At 43.9% G+C, this 8,731-nt stretch overlaps 1 protein-coding gene and 1 pseudogene across 1 annotated transcript in view; one reads left to right on the top strand and one right to left on the bottom strand.

Moving 5' to 3' along the window:
• Positions 1-8,110, bottom strand: part of Wdtc1 (WD and tetratricopeptide repeats 1) — a 75,225-nt gene extending 67,115 nt beyond the window's left edge. Inside the window, exon 1 of the mRNA XM_004642862.2 lies at positions 7,656-8,110. The gene's annotated coding sequence lies outside the window, so the exon portion shown is untranslated. The remainder of the gene's footprint in view (positions 1-7,655) is intronic.
• The window catches only part of LOC101568106, a 22,164-nt pseudogene extending 14,015 nt beyond the window's left edge, over positions 1-8,149 (top strand).
• Positions 8,150-8,731: the final 582 nt, after the last annotated feature.

Genomic DNA, 8,731 nt, shown 5'->3' with positions numbered 1-8,731 from the left:
AAAAAAAAAAAAAAAAAAAAGGATAAAAAAGACAAATGACAACGTATTGTATGATTCTTCATATGAAATGTCATAAACAGGAAAACCTATAGAGACAGAAAGTAGATTAGTAGTTGCTTAAGCTAATGGGCAAGATGGAGATGACTGGGAGAAGGCGACAATAGCTCAAAAGAAAGTTTCTCATTTTGAGTGATAACAATTTTCTAGAATCAGGAAGTGATGACGGTTGCATAACTTTGTGACTATATTATGATTTTTTTTTGTGACTATATTAAAAACTGCTAAACCGTATACTTTTCCTGGGCTATATAGTGAGTTCAAGGCCAGATTGAGCTGCTTAATGAGACCCTGTCTCAAAAAACAGAACAAACAAGGTACTGTGAGGGGCAGCTATTTATCTAATTCATCTATCACTTCTAGGTCTCCCAGGAGTGGTGTGAGTTTAGCAGGTAGTGATAAATGAACAGCAGCCAACTACCTTGGCACACATATAAGGTTTTATACTTATCAATGCATTTTTGTTCATGCTTTTAATTTGCTTCAGAACAATCCTGTGAAGAAGCCATAAAGCTATTATGACCCCCTTTAACAAGGAAGAATTGAAGCACATAGTATTAAGGAAGATGTCCTGGGCGGGGATTGGAGGTCACGCACTTGTGGCATATGTCTGTCTCTAATTGGCTATACAACCCCGAGTAAGGCATCTATTAGGCTCTTTTTCCATTTGTAAAATGACAGGTGGACTCAGAGATGAGCAACACACCTCTTCCAATGACACTGTGCTACAGTTTTGTGTGTGTGTTTTTTTTTCCACTGTGCTACAATTATAAGGAGACACTGCTATGTAGCAGCATCTTAGTTCTTGAGAGAGAAGCTAAAGCATCTGTATTCTCTTTCCTCTGGATGCAGCCTTTCCACAGGACAGAGGCATCCCCAGCCAGAGTGACAACTGACTCCCTTTCGACATTCTGAATTATGCAAAAGATGTACACAAGTTTCCTTTGACTCTATTTGTAATGGTTTTCCTACTGGAGCAATCTTATAGAAGAGAAGAAAAGTGAAGTCCCAAGCAGTTTTTTTTCTATGTGTACGCTTCATTAGAAGTACTATAATAAGATTAAAAATTGAGCTGTGGAATCTAACAGACCTATGGCTCAAATTTCAGTTGTCACCTATTTTCTATGTGACTTAACTTTTCTAAGCCTCAGTTTCCTTATCTGGCTACACTTGCAGGGTGATGAGGAATGCAAGATTGTACATATAAATGCCTGATACTGAGTCTGGTAAATAATAGTTATTGAATATTCTAAACAGTTTGCAGGTATTATTTCACATCATAACAACCCTACAAAATACTATTATCATTTTACAGATGTAGGAGCTGAGGCACTGAAATTTGCTAAAGTCATGTAGTTATTAAATAGAGAGTCAAGGGGCCGGGGAGATGGCTCAGTGGAATAAGCGCTTCCCTGACAAGTGCAAGGGCCTGAGTTCAGTCCCTGGTTCTGCAAAAAATAAAATAAAATAAATAGAGAGTCAACCTAGATAGTCTGACACGCAAGCCCTGATCGCTGCCCACTAAAAAATAATTACTATTGTTATCATTAACCCAACTATGTCCCAGCAGTCTTACCTAAAAGAAACTTTATTTACCATTTGAATAATGGTAAACAAAGGGGGCTAAGTGAAGGAATCAAATTACCTTGGTTAAGGGTATATTTCGAGTGGTAAAGTACCTGCCTAGTATGCACAAGGCCATAGGCTCAAACTCTAACACCAAGAGAAAGAAATGAAATAAAACAATAAAAAAATCACCTCTGCTCTTCTAGTCTCAAATACAAATTTATAGAATGCTACTTAGGGTCATGCACAAAGTTTGGCTGGTAGGTCAGGCCCATCAGCAAAACAGATTTCAAACAGTCTTTTCCCCATCTTGGAGGTTCCTGGCTCAAATGATCCTATGTGCTACTGACTGAAGTTTTTCTCTGTGAAGTCCAACATAAGAAATGCTTCACTTTCTAGGAGTCTGGATCAGAACTCACTTTGATGTCTCCTCTGCCTAAATGGGCTCTACAGTACCATTTGAGTTTTGTCAACATTTTTCCTGGATGTTTTCAGAACTTTGATTTTCAACAATCAGTTTATCTGCTTTCTCATAGGACCCAAAACATAAGGTAGTAGAGGGAGAAATAAAAAGGGTGTGTGTGTGTGTGTGTGTGTGTGTGTGTGTGTGTGTGTGTACACAGATGATCCCAGCTATTAAGGAGGATCATGAGTTCAAGGTCAACCTGGGCAACTTTTGTCTCAAAATATACAAAAGAGTGAGGGCTATAACTCAGTGGTAGAACGTTTGCCTAGCATGCATAAGGGCCTGGGTGAACTCCCGGTATCATAAAGAAGGGAAAAAAAGAAAGGAGGCAAGTAACATATTCTAACAGTGCTGTTCTCTCTTGCTACTTAACAGCATCTACAGTCTTGAATGTTTCCAAACTTTCATCTTTCCAAATCTGGCTACAATTCAATTCCTCTTGTAAAGAAGCCACTGAAGTTTCCCTACTCTAAGCAGAAAGGTCAATGAAAATGAAACTGATCAATTTGAAAATGCATGCTTCCTTCCCTCCCTTCTTTCTTTTCTTTTCTTTTCTTTTTTTTTTCCTTTCAGTACCAGGGATTGAACTCAGGACCCTGGGAAATGCTTCCTTTCTGAGTTGCAGCTGTGCAACACCCAGACAGGTGTTCAAGAAAGAATTAGGCAGCCATCAGCATCAGCAGTCACTCAGGTCTCTGTAGAAGTTCTGGGTAATTTAGGCCAGTTCTGAACAGAATTGCCTGGCTCTTGTTTTGAGAAAGCCTCCCTAAAAAGGTAAGGGATAAGCAGTTTTATTCTTAAAAATAGAATCTAGATCAGAGCCAGGTTGGTGACACACACCTGCAATCCCAGCACTTGGGAGGCTGAGGCAAGAGAATCATCTCAAGTTCGAGGCCAGCAAGAACTACACGAGTTCAAGACCAGCCTGAAGTACACAGCATCCCCAAACAAAATCTAGGGTTATGAATAAGGTCAAAATTTTACCAAGGTTCTGCTCCTAACATTATTTAGAAGTCCCTAGATAGTGCCCTGGGCAAGGTCTTAGTCTGTTCCCCACCCCCACCCAAAGAAAACAGGGTTAATACCTCCCCAGATGGCTACAGGAGGATTAAGAGTCATTATTCTTGGCATTCAGCTCTGGCCTAACTCTAATAGTTGTGACCTTGTTCATCCTAAAAAACATTAAATATAAAAATGCAAACAGGAACCCTTGAATCTTGCTACAAATTTTCTTTTCACAGAGCATCTACACTGCCTCCAATACTCTGACCTGTTTGTTGACTATCTCTTCCTGGTAGTTAAGCTTCAAATTTTTAGGTATTAGTCACTAATGCCACAAAGTCCTTCAAGGAGTCTGCAGTCATTACTAATAGCACAAAGAATGAGTCTCAGAACTCTCAGGGTATCAGTCAGGCCCAAACTTACTTCTGAGGAAGCCAATAAAATGGTACTCCTTTACTCCCAAGCCCTGGCTCTTGAAGGGCAACCATTGATATCCAGAGAAAAGCACATATTATGTCATATAGTCTTCATCAACCTACCATACAGCAGATGTGATTGAAAGCCTTATTTTATATGAAAAACTGTAGCTCAGAGAGAACCCGTGACTTGTTCTAGGTCACAAAGCTAACAAGCAGATCAAGGTTCCAAAGGCATCCCTACCACCAACAGTTACATAACCTCCAACATTCATTTTTCCTTTTATCTTTTTGGCATCACTCAGGATTTGAGATTGACTCCTGCGCCCTCACACTGAGCCATATTACCAGCCCTTTTTATACTTTTTGAATTTTGGAACAGGTCTTGCTAAATTGCTAAATTACCCAGGGTGGGTTTGAAGTTGTGTTCCTTTTACTTCAGATCCCAGAGTCCTGGGATTACAGATGCAATTCACCATACCTGCCTCTCGATCTTATTTTTTTTAACTTCCTACAGGCTCAGTCTTTTCCTTGGAGGATAAAGATCATCCCTACCACATAAAGGGGTTTCTGAGGACTGCATGAGATACCATAGAGTGTCTAGCAAGTGTCAATATATACTAGTTTTTAATACATCAAAAAAGATGAGTTTGACATCATTTTCACAGACTTACAAAGTTGTTTTTTTTTTTTTTTTTTTTATTTTTTTTTTTTTTTTTTGGTTTTTTTATTTTGCGGAATCAGGGATTGAACTCATGCCCTTGAGCTTGCCAGGGAAGCGCTTATTCCACTGAGCCATCTCCCTGGTCCTTTACAAAGTTTAAAATAATAAAAGATTACTTAGTTCAAATATCAACATAAGTATAAGCCCCTACCATGTCTCTGATGAGAAGTAGCAAAGTCTTGGCTTGAATGCCTCCAAAGATGAGTAACTTACTCTCTCACAAGTATCCTACTTTGTTTTTAGAATATCTCCTACGAAACAAAAGTCTACCACCTGAAATTTTCTTCTTTAATCTTCATCTGCACCAAGAAAAGATCACACGGAAAAGACCAGTTCCCCTCCCCATGACAATTCTTCAAGAATTTGTAGGCAGGTGTCATGTTCCACAAAGGTGCTCATCTTTGGACTTTTCAGCTCTTCCTCAAGTATCACAGCCCCAGAGGCAGTTCAATATCAAAAAGCACAAAGACCTAAATTTCAACTTTTCCTTCTACTAGTTATGTGAATTTAACCAAGTTTTTAAATCTCGCTTAATCTTTGTCTGTGTTAGTGTAAAACAGAAAATGATTCTCACCTCATAAGACATTCACGAGGATTAAATTAGATAAAGTGAAAATACTATCTAGTACCAAACAAAACATATACCAGACCCTCAATAAATACCAGTCACTTTTTAGGATATTTGCTGGTATCTCTCAAAGGAAGTTAGCCAGAATTAAACACAACTTCAAGGAACTGGTTTCTGATGGCAACTGTCAGGTTTTTGAAAACAAGGGAGCTTCTCAAGCATAGGCCACGGGTTCTGTAGGTCTAATGATCAGCAATGGCTGCTCAAAGAGCAGAGGAGCATTGAAAGACGGGATGAACAAAGAAAAGAAACAAAATAGATACTTAAGCCAGGAAACCCAAAGAAAAGACAAATGTCACCATTTCACATGTTTATCTATGACTTTCTATGAGACTCAACTGTACATGTGGGCCCCGTTCCCTAACTGAAAAGAAGAGGTGAAAAATAAAAATACAAAGAACAAGTCACATCTGGATCTTCTACAGTAGTTAGCATGTCAAAGCCACACATGTTTACAAGTGGCCCGCAAAATGTCTGCTTGTGTCTTTCTAAATTCTGAGGTCCAGGTGTATGAAAACACCCTACAGGGCATTCAATGAGTCAATACTGAATTCCTTCTGCCTAGAAAAACTGCCAGTTACATAACTCCAAAATCCAAAACTGTTAAGTTGTTGTTAAAACCATCATAGTAATCATTACATTTACACATATGTATATACATGTGAATATTTATAGTAATCACTATACATATTTTTCCAGTGACTGCCAGTCCCCAGCAGAAATCTAACTTTATCTAAACTTAACAGTCTGTAGCTTATCCAAAAGTACTACCTCTACAAGTTGAGATATGACTTGAACATACATGCCTCTAATAGATCAAAGGAGGAAAAGGGAAAAAAGAGAGAGACAGACAGACAGACAGACAGACCCACCCCAGATGTCCAGGAAATATGATCACAAATTAAGACACAAAGTGTTTCTGGTCTGCCTATGAGATACAATCCACAATGAAGAAATTGGCTGGGGAGATAGCTCGGCGGTCTAAGTGCTAGCTTGGCAAGCACAAGGACCTGAGTTTGATCCCTGGTACTGCATGCCACGCTGAACCCAGAACACTGGGGGCACTGTGCCAGTCCTGAAACGGGCATGGTGGTGCAGAACTGTAATCCCAGCGCCTGGGAGGCTGAGACAGGAGGATCACTACAAGTCTGAGCTGCAAGACCTTGTATCAAATAAACACATTTTAAAAAAAGAAATGAGACTCAGCTCTACTAGTTACTCCTTAGTCTCTTTTAGAGGATTAGGATCTTAAACCCAACAATAAAAGTTCAATTCCAACCCACACATGGCAGTGCAGGCCTGTAATTCCAGTACTTGGGAGGCTGAGGCAGGAGGACTGCCTCCAGTTCAAGGACAGCCTGGGCTGTTACATTGTAAGTCCAAGGCCAGCCTGAATTACACAGTGAGACTTTGTCTCAAAACAAATAAGATATAAAAATACTCTTACCAGAATAGTCTTAGACAGTTCCTTCAAGGTAGTGAGCAGACACTGATCCTTGAAGAACTGTGAAGTATAGAGAAACTTACTGCAGACCACTGGGCATACCTGTGCCCCTGCAGGGGTTTTCATAATGTCACTGAGTTGGAAGGAGCCCTCAGGATAGTTCCACTCTCAATACTGTTTCAGGCTTGTTTTAAAAGGAACACTTGGGCTAAGGATATAGTTCAGTGAGAGAGGGTGTGTATGTGCAGCACATGAGGGGGCCTGAGCTTGATCTCCAGCAACACAAATAAATACATAGGTAAATGAAAGAAGTGATGCTGCTTGTACCAACTTTCTGGACACTCCATAGCCAAAGCACCTTTTAAAAATAATAATAACTGCCATTTTACCCATCCTTGGAAATCATCCTTCCATCCTTGGAAAGAATGGGGACTACAGTTACTCTACAAGGATTCTGAACTCATAAATTTGAGAGAAATACTTTAAAATTGCTTTACTACCAGCTCAGCAGGTTCAAGACAATCAAAGAACTTTAGATAAATAATTAGGCTGTTAGACACATGTGATTAACCATACTCTAGAAACCATAGTAGTATCTCAGCAGCCAAGAGTGAGCCAAAGGGCACCACACAAATCCAGCACGGCTGGCAGCTGGCAAAGGGACGCCCCACTGCAGCTTTCAGAAAGAATGGATCCTGCTGGTTCTTCGCTGACCTGTCTCTGCACTTCCTATTTATCCTCTAAAGTGGGTACTGAACAACCCATTCTTAAGTAGAGGCCCTTTGTACTGGGCGCTACAATCGCTGGTGGAAGCACCTTGGCAAAGTTCAATGTGGTGCCAGGATAATCTACTGAAGGAAACTTCAGCTGCCAGAAGCCTGAAAGAGAGAGAGGAGAGAAGAGAGGAGAGGAGAGAGAAGAGAGGTACAGACAGAACCGACTGCAAGAGAACAGGTCAGGTCATTGCCCTTTGTAACTTCCACCTGCCCCTTTTTCCTGACACCTACTCCAGATCAGATGTCAAAAACTGGGGAAAAAACAACAAAAGTCCCGCAAAAGGATGATTTTCGCCTCGACTCACCAGTGCCTCCCAAGACGCCCACCACTGTACCCCTCCCCCCAAGTCCCGGCCAGCCCCTCTGTCCCCACCCTGCCCCGGCCCACTCTGCCCTCTGTTCCAGCAAGGCCTGCCCCATCTCGGGACGCCCCAGGGCGCCAAGACCTGCGAGCTCAAGGCCCCGAGGCCGATAGGGCTGGAGCCGGCCCAGAGCAGGAGGCCCGCGTGCTGGGGTTGCGGGAGACTGTCCCTGCCTCGGTGCCCACGTAGGGCAGAGCGCTGCGGCGACGCGTACCTGTCAGGTCTCTTCCTCGGACCAGCGGTGCAACTTCAGGAGCCCATGTCGGTCCCGGGAGCCCGGCCCCTCTCCCAGGAGTGGGGGCGCGGATCCCGGGAAGGGGGCTGGGGTACTCGGGCAGCTCTAGCCTCTTCCCATGCTCCCCGCCCGGCGCCTGGCCGGGGCCGGACAGCGCCTCCGCCCGCCCCTGCGCACCGCCTCACACCCGCGCTCACACACACTCACACTCCCTCGCGCGCTCTCACACACGCACTCCCCTCCCTCCTCCTTCTCTGTTTATCTCCTCCAGCTGTCTGGGGACCCAGGAGAAGCCCAGCACTGCGCCTGCGTCACGTCGTCTCCGCGCCCTCCCGGGGCCTCACAGCCGGCGGCTACGCTACGGAGAAAACGTCCGGGAGCTTCCAGAATGGCGAGCCAGGGCCCCAGCTGCATCTCCTCCCTCCCCGCGCTCGGTCAACGTCTGCTGCCACCGGTGCCCACTAACATGCTAGTGAGGGAGCCGCCGCGGCCAATCCGCTTCACCTCTCGCAGGACCGGCAGCCAGTGGGCGGGCGGGAAAGCAGGGCGAAGCCCTGAGGCATTCTGGGAATCGTAGTTTTTCGCCTTTGAGGAGTTCCCGCAGAGCGGGTTTGCCCCGCCCGGTTGCCATTAGTTACCTGGACGCACCTCCCACTCCCACCACAGCATAAAATGCTCCCCCACACGGCTTCTAGAACCCTCTCCCAATAGACTCGCCCTTTTCCCTTAGAGCCCACCAAAGTTCCCTGGGAGCTCCTCAAGACTTCCTCTGAGCCCCTGAGTTGCAGGACCCTTCAGGTTAGTGCCCAGAGAGCCAAGCCTCAACCTACTCCTTCCTCCTTTGAGGGAGCTGCTGAAGTAGCACATTCCTCTCTTGATCTCCTAAGCCTGACAGAAGAGGATAAAAGAGAATCATTCCTATACCCAGTGGCCTGGAGGAGAGTCACCCACACACTCTCTGGGAGCTCCTCAGGCTGATGGGAGAGGCAAAAACAGGTCCATCAGAGACTAATGGAGTCACTGCAGTTCTTGCCTCAGAAAAGTTCCATCTGTGT

Source organism: Octodon degus, unplaced genomic scaffold (assembly GCF_000260255.1).
Source record: "Octodon degus isolate 3935 unplaced genomic scaffold, OctDeg1.0 scaffold00163, whole genome shotgun sequence".
Classification (NCBI taxonomy): Eukaryota; Metazoa; Chordata; class Mammalia; order Rodentia; family Octodontidae; genus Octodon; species Octodon degus.
Note: the sequence above shows the minus strand (reverse complement) of the source record. Positions and strands in the feature narration are given on the sequence as shown.